The sequence below is a fragment of the Curcuma longa genome, chromosome 6 (genome assembly GCF_044706935.1).
Source record: "Curcuma longa cultivar G26 ecotype Majalengka, Jawa Barat chromosome 6, ITB_CL_G26_1.1, whole genome shotgun sequence".
In the NCBI taxonomy this organism is placed as follows: domain Eukaryota; kingdom Viridiplantae; phylum Streptophyta; class Magnoliopsida; order Zingiberales; family Zingiberaceae; genus Curcuma; species Curcuma longa.
The window spans coordinates 1,770,650-1,779,420 of NC_133866.1; the positions used below are offsets into that span (position 1 = coordinate 1,770,650).

Below are 8,771 nucleotides of genomic sequence, written 5' to 3' on the forward strand. Positions count from 1 at the left end.
GGGGCAGAGGGGTCCGGGGTAGGCTGGATGAGCTCGGAGACGGGTGTTTCGGCGGTGATGGTGGAGGGCGGCAGGAGTGGTGGGACACTCGAAGGCGGCGACAGTCTTGGTTTGGGATTTGGGGTGGCTTTACGAGCGGTTTTGACGACGCGCCTCGTGGGAGGCATCGCTTTAGGTTTGGGTGGGATCGTAGAGGCGAAAAGAGGAGAAAGCTTATTAAATGGCAACGACAACTAAATAATGGAGAGACAAATCAACGAAAGAGAGGGAAAGAAAAAAAGAGAAAATATACAACGGTTTTAAATCGTTGTTATAGTTTTCAAAATCGTTGTTATAGCTCGACAATTCACTGAGGTTTGATGCAGGAGAAGCGCTTGAGGGAGGCGAAGAAGGCCGAGGGCGAGCAAGTATCCTACCGGCGGATGCGCTGGCGGCGGAAGGATTAGGGTTCGGGGGTTGATGAGATGGCCGAATCAGGGAGAGCGATGGCGGCGTTGGCGGTGTTGGCGGCGAGGGTTCAGCACAGCGAGGTGGCGTCGTGGAAGAGGAGAGAAGAGGGGACGGGGCTTCCTCGATTCGTGAGGGAAGGAAACGCGCAACGACGTGAGGAAGAAGATGAGAGTCGGCGACGTTCGTGCGAGTGAGGAACCAGCGAAGGAAATCGTTACACAGTGTCGACATAGGATTTTTGCATATTAACATCTAAAGAAGCAACTTTGGAAAATATACAACGGTTTTAAATTGTTGTTATAACTTCCAAAACCGTTGTTGAAAGCGCAAAAAGACATCGATTTTAAATTGTTGTTATAGCTTCCAAAACCATTGTTGAAAGCGCAAATAGACAACGGTTTTCAAACCGTTGTCGTAGTCTTCAAAAACCGTTGTTGTAGTCCCAAAATAGCGGACATAGACAACGGTTTTAAAACCGTTGTTGTATCCTCCAAAAACCGTTGTCATAGTCTCCCATCAACCTCTCAAAGACATCGGTTTTTGTTAAAACCGTTGTAAAAAAGTAAAAGACATCAGTTTTGCCATAAAACCGATGTCTTTTGAGTGTTGTTAAAGACCGATTTTCTTGTAGTGAAGTGACAAAAAGTGGCCTTCCGTCCGACACCAAGAATGTAATTCCAAAATCTGTCAGTTCTCCCAAGAAGAAAGATTCTGGCAAAGCGCTGGAGATACCTATTCCTAAGATGGTAGCAACGGAGACACTATCAAAGACTCCTAGAGAGACTCAGTTGAAGAAAAGAAGTCGAGAACAGAGAAAAACTTCTCCTAAAGGAATTAGGATTGAGCCGAGACAGGGTGAGACCATCACCAGTATTCTAGAGACTCCTACGAACTTATCTGAAGGAGTCCCTTTAACGGTCCTACCTCTAAGATCCATACCTCCGGAGAGTCAGACAAAGAGCGAACACGATAAAGAGAAGTCCTCGACTCCGACTACAACTACTGAACCCTCCTCCACTCATCCTTTGTTGGTTGTGCCATAAAAAGGACCTATGCTAATTCCTACTCATCCTCCCCGAATTCCTTGAAGTACTCTAGAGGAGAGGAGACAAGCTTCTTCTAAAGAAAGAGAGGAGCAGTCTAGGCAGGCTATGGACGATATCTGCCGTTATGAGATCGAAGTCCTGCCGTGTTTGGACTTAGAGGTTTTAAGCGAATGCCTGAATGGTTCCTTGGCAAAAGTAAGTACTCTTCATATTTTTCTTGACTTAGTATCTATAAATCATGATAATGTTGTAATTCATCCTACTAACTTTTGGACTTCCTTGGTATTCCGTGGTGAAGTCATGTTTTGCAAAGCTTGTATTTTTTTTCTATGTTAGCTTCTATTCCTCGTTCAGTTACTATATATCCCAGAAGTCTACCACTCTTGACACCAAATAAATATTTGTTGGGATTTAATTTGAGATTATACCTTTATAAAGTACTACATGTTTTCTTGATATCACTGATCAGGTTCTCAGCCCGAATTGACTTGATTAAGATATCGTCCACGTATACCTCGACATTGAGACCTATTTGGTGTTTGAAGACTTTATTCATTAATCGCTGATGTGTGGCTCCTATATTTTTCAGTCCAAAAGGTATGATTGTATAACAAAAAGTTCATCCCAAGATGATAAAACTAATCATTTCCTGATTTTCTTTGGCCAATGAAATTTGATGATATCCTTGATAAGCATCCAACATACATATGAATTCGCATCCTGAGGTAGAGTCCACTAATTGATCTATTCTAGGGAGAGGATAATAATCTTTAGGGCATGCCTTATTGAGATCTCGAAAATCAATACAGACACGTTACTTGCTTCCAGGTTTTGGGATCAATACTATGTTTGCCAGCCATATTGGAAATTGAACTTCTCGAATGTGTCCAGCTTTAAGAAGTTTAGCAATTTCATCCTGAATTACTTTATCTTGTTCGGGTCTGAAATATCTCTTTTTCTATTTGACAGGTCAGGAATCAGGGAGGATATTGAGCCGATGCTCTATTATGCTGGGGGCTATTCTTGTAACTTCATGAGGAACCCATGCAAATACATCATTGTTTTGTATGAGGTAGGCTACCAGCTCGATCTTTAATTCAGGAGATAAGTCGGCAAAGATTTGAGTGATTCTGTTTGGCAGCCCAGGTATAACATGCACTTTTTTCTTTTCCTAGGATAATTGAGTTGTGGAAGTTTCTTGCAAAGAATATACCTCTTCCCGCAAAGTTCTTCGTAATTTTTTGATGTCAGTATGAACCATGATTGTGTAGTATTTTCTAGAGATGGCTTGATCTTCTTTTACCAAACTAATCTGATCATCTATCGAGAATTTTATTTTTTGATGAAAAGTGAAAACTATTGCTTGGAATGCCCTGAGTGCCGGTCTTCCCAGAATGACATTATATAAAGAGGGAGAATCTACCACTGTAAAAGTAACACTGCGAGTTTGTATTAAAGGATCTTGTCCCAAAGAAAGAGGTAGACTAACCTGTTCTAATGGTTGTATATCATATCCAATGAATCTGAACAGAGCTGTGGTTATGGATTTCAATTCCGCTTGATATATTTGCATTTGATTGAAGACTTTTTTGAATAATATGTTGACAAAGCTGCCTGTATCAATGAATATTTGAGCTACATCATAATTGGCTATTATTGATGGGAACCTGAAATTCCGTTCCGTTGAATTCTTGTCGGACAAAATTTTTTTGGAAATGAAATCTTATCAAGTAGCCCTCATATTCGATCAACTAGGTGCTTGATCGATGCATTAAGATCATTGGGCTCTTGTGTTTAGTATTCATGATCCATATTTAAGAAAAGAAAATAATTTACGCAGCGAAATTAAATTGTACCTTTCTTCTTGTAGGAGATATTCACCTGAAGACCTCTTGATCTTCTGCTGTATTCCTCTCCTCTTCTTGAACGTTGTGTGGGCAATGATTCTCCAAGATGAACCACCAAGCTTTTCTTCCTTCTATCTGATGGCAAGCAAGCTAGAATCCTTCTTCCTCTTTTTCGTTTTTCCTCTTCTTCTTCTTTCTCTCTTGGCCGCCGGCCCTAACAAAGAGGGAGACCTCTTATGCGCCGGCCCTAGCAAGGAAGGGAGGGGAGTAACCTTGGGCGAAGGATGGAGGAGGGATTTCCAAAAGGGGCACTGGCCCAAGCACTTGGAAGAGGGAAAGGAAGGTGTGCCGTCGGCCTTTAGAAGCAAGGAGGAGAGGCTTTATTTGTTGTGTCATTTCCCTCTTGCAAACCTCCCCTTTTATAGCTAAGCCATCTTAAAAATTTTTTAAAAAATCTAACAACCTTATCTTATCTAGATTTAGTTAGAAAAATCTAATAAAATCTCTTGATAAGATTTTGTTAGTTTCTTAATAAATTTTCTTGTTTAAATTTTATCTTTATCGTAATAAAATCTCTTAATAAAATTTCATTAATTTCTTAACAAAATTTCTTAATTAAGAAATTTTATTTTCTGACAAAATTTCTTAACAAAATTTTTATGAAAAAATCATAACAAATTTTGTCTACGGAAGAAATAAAATTCTTAATAGAATTTCGTAACAGAAATTCTTAACAGAATTTCTTAATAGAAATTCTTAATAGAATTTTTCTCCGGAAAAAATTCTTAACAGGATTTTAAAAATTCCTAACAGAATTTCATAATAGAAATTCTTAATAAAATTTCTTAACAGAATTTTTTTCTCCAGAAAACTTCTTAACAGAATTTCCTATCCGAAACTCTTACAGAATTCTCTTAGGTGGATTCAAGGCTTTATCCAGAGGCTACAGTAGGGACCTAGAGGAGGAATTGGTTATGACCTCCTGATGGGCTTGGGCTTCCTGTGTTCTCCCTGAACACCCAACTCAAGTCCATCAATAATAACCCATACCACTAAAGGGTTATTATTAAACTACCGCACCAATCCCATATTATAATACGGGCTCCTTCTTACTATGAGTGCATTAATCTCCCTGTGTTTAAGATATCGTATGTCCGTCAATTAATTGAATTACTGACAACTCAATTAATTAACTTCTGAGTCCGAGAGTAGTACCACTCAACCTTATTATCATGCGAAACTAAGTCCACCTGCAGGGTTTACATGATAATCCTTATGAGCTCCTCAAGGGGACACTACAAGAAATTCATGAAATAACGACGGAATTAGTGACGGAATTAATTTTCGTCGCTATAATTAGAGACGGAATATTCATTTCCGTCTCTAATTAGAGACGGAAATTAATTCCGTCGCTAATTAGCGACGGATTTATAATTCCGTCTCGAATTAGAGACGGAAATGAATATTCCGTCGCTAATTATAGCGACGGATTTAAATATTCCGTCTCTAGATAGAAATGAAAATATTAATTTCTGCATTAAAAAATACTTTAGCGACGGAATATTGTATTCCGTCGCTAAATTAGAGACGGAATAGAAACGTCCGTCGCTAAAATAGCGACGGAATTTAATTCCGTCGCTATTATCGCGTATTTTAGGGTTCCTGATCCTTTTCTTCTCTCCTGCGCGAACAGCTTCTCCTCTTCTCCTACGCGAACTCTCCTCCGGCGTCCTCTCCTCCCGGCGAACTCTCCTCTGCTGTCCTTTCCTTCCGGCGTCATCTCCTACCGGCGAACTCTCCTCCGGCGTCCTCTCCTCCCGGCGTCCGGAGTCTGGAGATTGGCGTCGGAAGAGGAGGAGGTGGAGGGTCACACGATGTGCTCCAGCGTAGGAGACGAAGGCGCTACTTCATCGTCGAAGCCGATCTGCGCCATCTGTTACGAAGACCTGAAACCCCTCGCCGAACACCTCCAGTGCATCCCCGACCTGAAGCAATGGCTCGAGTACTGCCCCGCCGGCCAGAAGGCGGCCTGCCCCATCTGCAAGCAGTCCTGTTCGCGCAATCGCCCTACTCGGCTCTACTTCCAATCCACCATTGATGCCGCTGCCTCCACCCAGACTACGGCCGCTATACCCTCCGAGAACCAACAGGAGCCCAGCGCTGAGGCCCTAAGTGCGGAGATCGGGAGGTTGGAGCTGAAATTTTCCTCCCTCACTAAAAGCTTTGCGACCCAGCAGGACAATCTCAAGAAATTGGACCACGAGGTGCTTAGTAATCGAACTTAGCTTTCTTCTGCTAGATATATATTTGATCAAACGCGGTAAAATTTGTTCTTTTCTTTCGTTTACCAAGGTCTCTGTCTGGAAGAAATTAGCCAAACAGGAAGAATCCAAAAGGGAAGAAATCAAGCTAGAAAGAGATCGCATGCAGCAGTTTCTTTGTGTAAAGACAGAGGTAAAAATGAGTGTTCCTTTGGTAGCTTTGATAATCTGTCTTCAAGGTTGCAATTTTACGACTTAGAATGCAGGATCAGATTGTTGGAAAGTCATATAGTCAAATACAGTGCAATTGAAAGTCATACAGTGAAATCTTTATCTATTATAGGATTGATATTCTACAAAAGGCTTAGTGTTAACCTAATGTGATTACTTTGCCATTTTAAAATTGCAGGTTTCCTGTGTGGCATGTAGGTCAAAGGCTCAACTTATCAAGTAGAATACTCCGTCCTTAGATATAGATATGCATTATAGATATAGATATGCCCTCAGAAATTCATTGTAGTATTTTTTTCCTCTTCTTCATTTATGATTTTGCAGATATAGATATGTCTGATCAGGCTGCAGGACCAGGTGGCCGGATAGTATTGAGAGTTGTTGGCGGGTGGTAAGTATTGGTGTTATTAGTACTTTTTAATTCATAGATCCTCTTCTTCATATTTTTTTAGTCTAATTCACAGGTGTGGTTTGGAAGAAATTTGGTAGAGGAGGCCTCAAGTTCTGCTATATTTGAAGGATAAAGTTCAACAAATCAAGGATAAAGAATACTCTCTAATTTTATAGGTATGCTACTGGTGTATGTTATGATTTGTATCTTATTTTAAACTAGCCAAATGGCCTATGTCCCTGAAGTTGTTTTATAGGAATAGACTTGAAATTTTGTCTAGTGTTTACCGAAAAGATCTGACTTCGGGTTCCATGTTAAGTTATTTGCCCTTTAAAATATGACTATCTTTTTTCTACTTCTGTTGAACTTATAAGCCTATAATTGTCATTGTCTGCATCATTAATTTTTCATTTTTTAAGAAAGTCTAGAATTATATATTTTGGTCATCATTACCAGTAGGCTTTGGAATTATCTATCACTTCAAACTAATGGAATTATCTATCGATGTTTTATGCAGGTCGACATTATGCTGTATATAAATTTAATGGTCAACATTGCAGTATATAAATTTAATGTTTGATGTGGATCAATAGCTGTCTGCAAGGTATGTTAGTATTTCACAAATAGGTTGTTATAATTACATTATTACTAACCTATCTTATTTTCTTTTTGTAGGATCTTCTATTTTGGCTGGGCTCGTTTTTGTAAGATTTTATATTTAGATATTGTATTCAGATATTGTATTCAAATGCGCATTTTTCAAATAGGTTGTTATAATTAAATTATTATTAACCTATTTTTATTGTCTTTTTGTAGGATCTTCTCTTTTGGTTGGGCTTGTTTAGATAAGTTTTTGATATATTATTGTATTTTGTAGGATCAGTGTATCTAAAGATTTGTGTTGTATTCAGATATTATTGTATTCAGATTGTATTAATATTGTATTCAGATATATTGACATGTCGTATATTCAAATATTGTATTAGTATTTTGTTTTATTATTATTGGGTTATTAATGTATTACTGTTATATTTGTTTGATTGATATACAAACAGGAAATTCAAAAACAAAATTAAAATATATAAAAAAATAAATTATTAGCGACGGAATGATAAATTTCGTCGCCAATAAACGCTTTTTTTTTAATTTTTTTAAAAAAATTAGAGACGGAATTTAAATTTCCGTCTCTAATTAGAGACGGAATTTATATTTCCGTCTCTAAAATTAGACGAATTATTACAGAAAATTTAAATTTCCTTCTCTAATTAGAGACGGAATTTATATTTCCGTCTCTAAAATTAGCGACGGATTATTATTTCCGTCGCTAATTTTAGAGACGGAAATTTAAATTCCGTCTCTAATTTTTAAAGACGGAAATAATAGTTCGTCGCTACTTTTAGTGACGGAAAAAAATTTCCGTCTCTAATTAGCGACGGAAATTTAAATTCCGTCGCTAAAGTGACGTCAACGACGGAATTTTTCACGACGGACGATTTCCGTCGCTATTCGGTCGCTATTTGCTTTAATTTTTGTAGTGGAAATCAGCTCTGACCTAAATGCTTTAAAATAACAATTTTGAGAAATTTTTCACTGCTAGATTTTGAGGGATTGGAGATGAAGTACTACCATATTTTCTACCATTAAGAGACAATTCAAAGTAACAAATAAACATCTAAAGTAAAGTTTTTTAATTGTAAAGTGTTTTCACTTTCATTTTTATTTATATTTTATTTTTCTTGTATTTGCTTGTAATAATAGGTGTTGTAAGAGATTTCTTTGTCTCCAGAAGATATCATAGAAGGAGAAGATTATAATGGTGATAGACCACTAGGACTAGGTAGTCCCGACCACGGTTCAGAACCGCTGGTTCGACGGTTCATGGCAGGTCGACCCTTAACCTTAATCGCCCAAGACGGTTACGGTTCACGGTTCGGAACCGCCGGTTCACGGTTCGTGACGGTTCGAGATTATTATATTAAAAATTTAAAATGTATATAAAAGAAATATTGAAAAAAGAGAAAAGTCGATGTAGTTTAGTGGTGCGTATTCTTTTCTCTCACGCGGGAGACTCTGGTTTGATCATCACTAACGGCATGTAAATATAATTTTGAAATAAATATATAAATAAATTTATTGAATAAGTTTACTAAAGATGTTGTAGTATAGTGGTCTCTGTATCACTCTCGGATTCGATCCCCACGTGTATTATAATATATTTGAAATAAATATATAACTATATTATATATAATATATCGTATTGAAAATATGTATAAAAGTCATTGGGGTACAGTGGTGAGTGTCTACGTTTGATCGGTGAGAATTGTTCCCCATCAACGGCGTATTAAAATTGAATTAAATAAGAATTGTTCCCCATCAACGGCGTATTAAAATTGAATTAAATAAATATAAATATAGTATATATATAATTATATTAATTTTATAAATAAAAGACGTTGTAGAATAGTGGTTGATCTCCAGCAATGACATGTTAAATTATAATTTAATTAAATAAATATATTTTATATAAAAATGTATTGATAATATA

General features: G+C 37.6%; 1 long non-coding RNA gene across 1 annotated transcript; it reads left to right on the forward strand.

The window, feature by feature from the left end:
* Nucleotides 1-6,781: 6,781 nt before the first annotated feature.
* LOC141830379 (uncharacterized) lies at nucleotides 6,782-7,178 on the forward strand. Its single transcript, XR_012601978.1, has 3 exons — nucleotides 6,782-6,830; nucleotides 6,902-6,930; nucleotides 7,043-7,178. It is a non-coding gene; the product is annotated as an uncharacterized LOC141830379 (long non-coding RNA).
* The last annotated feature ends 1,593 nt before the right edge of the window (nucleotides 7,179-8,771 follow it).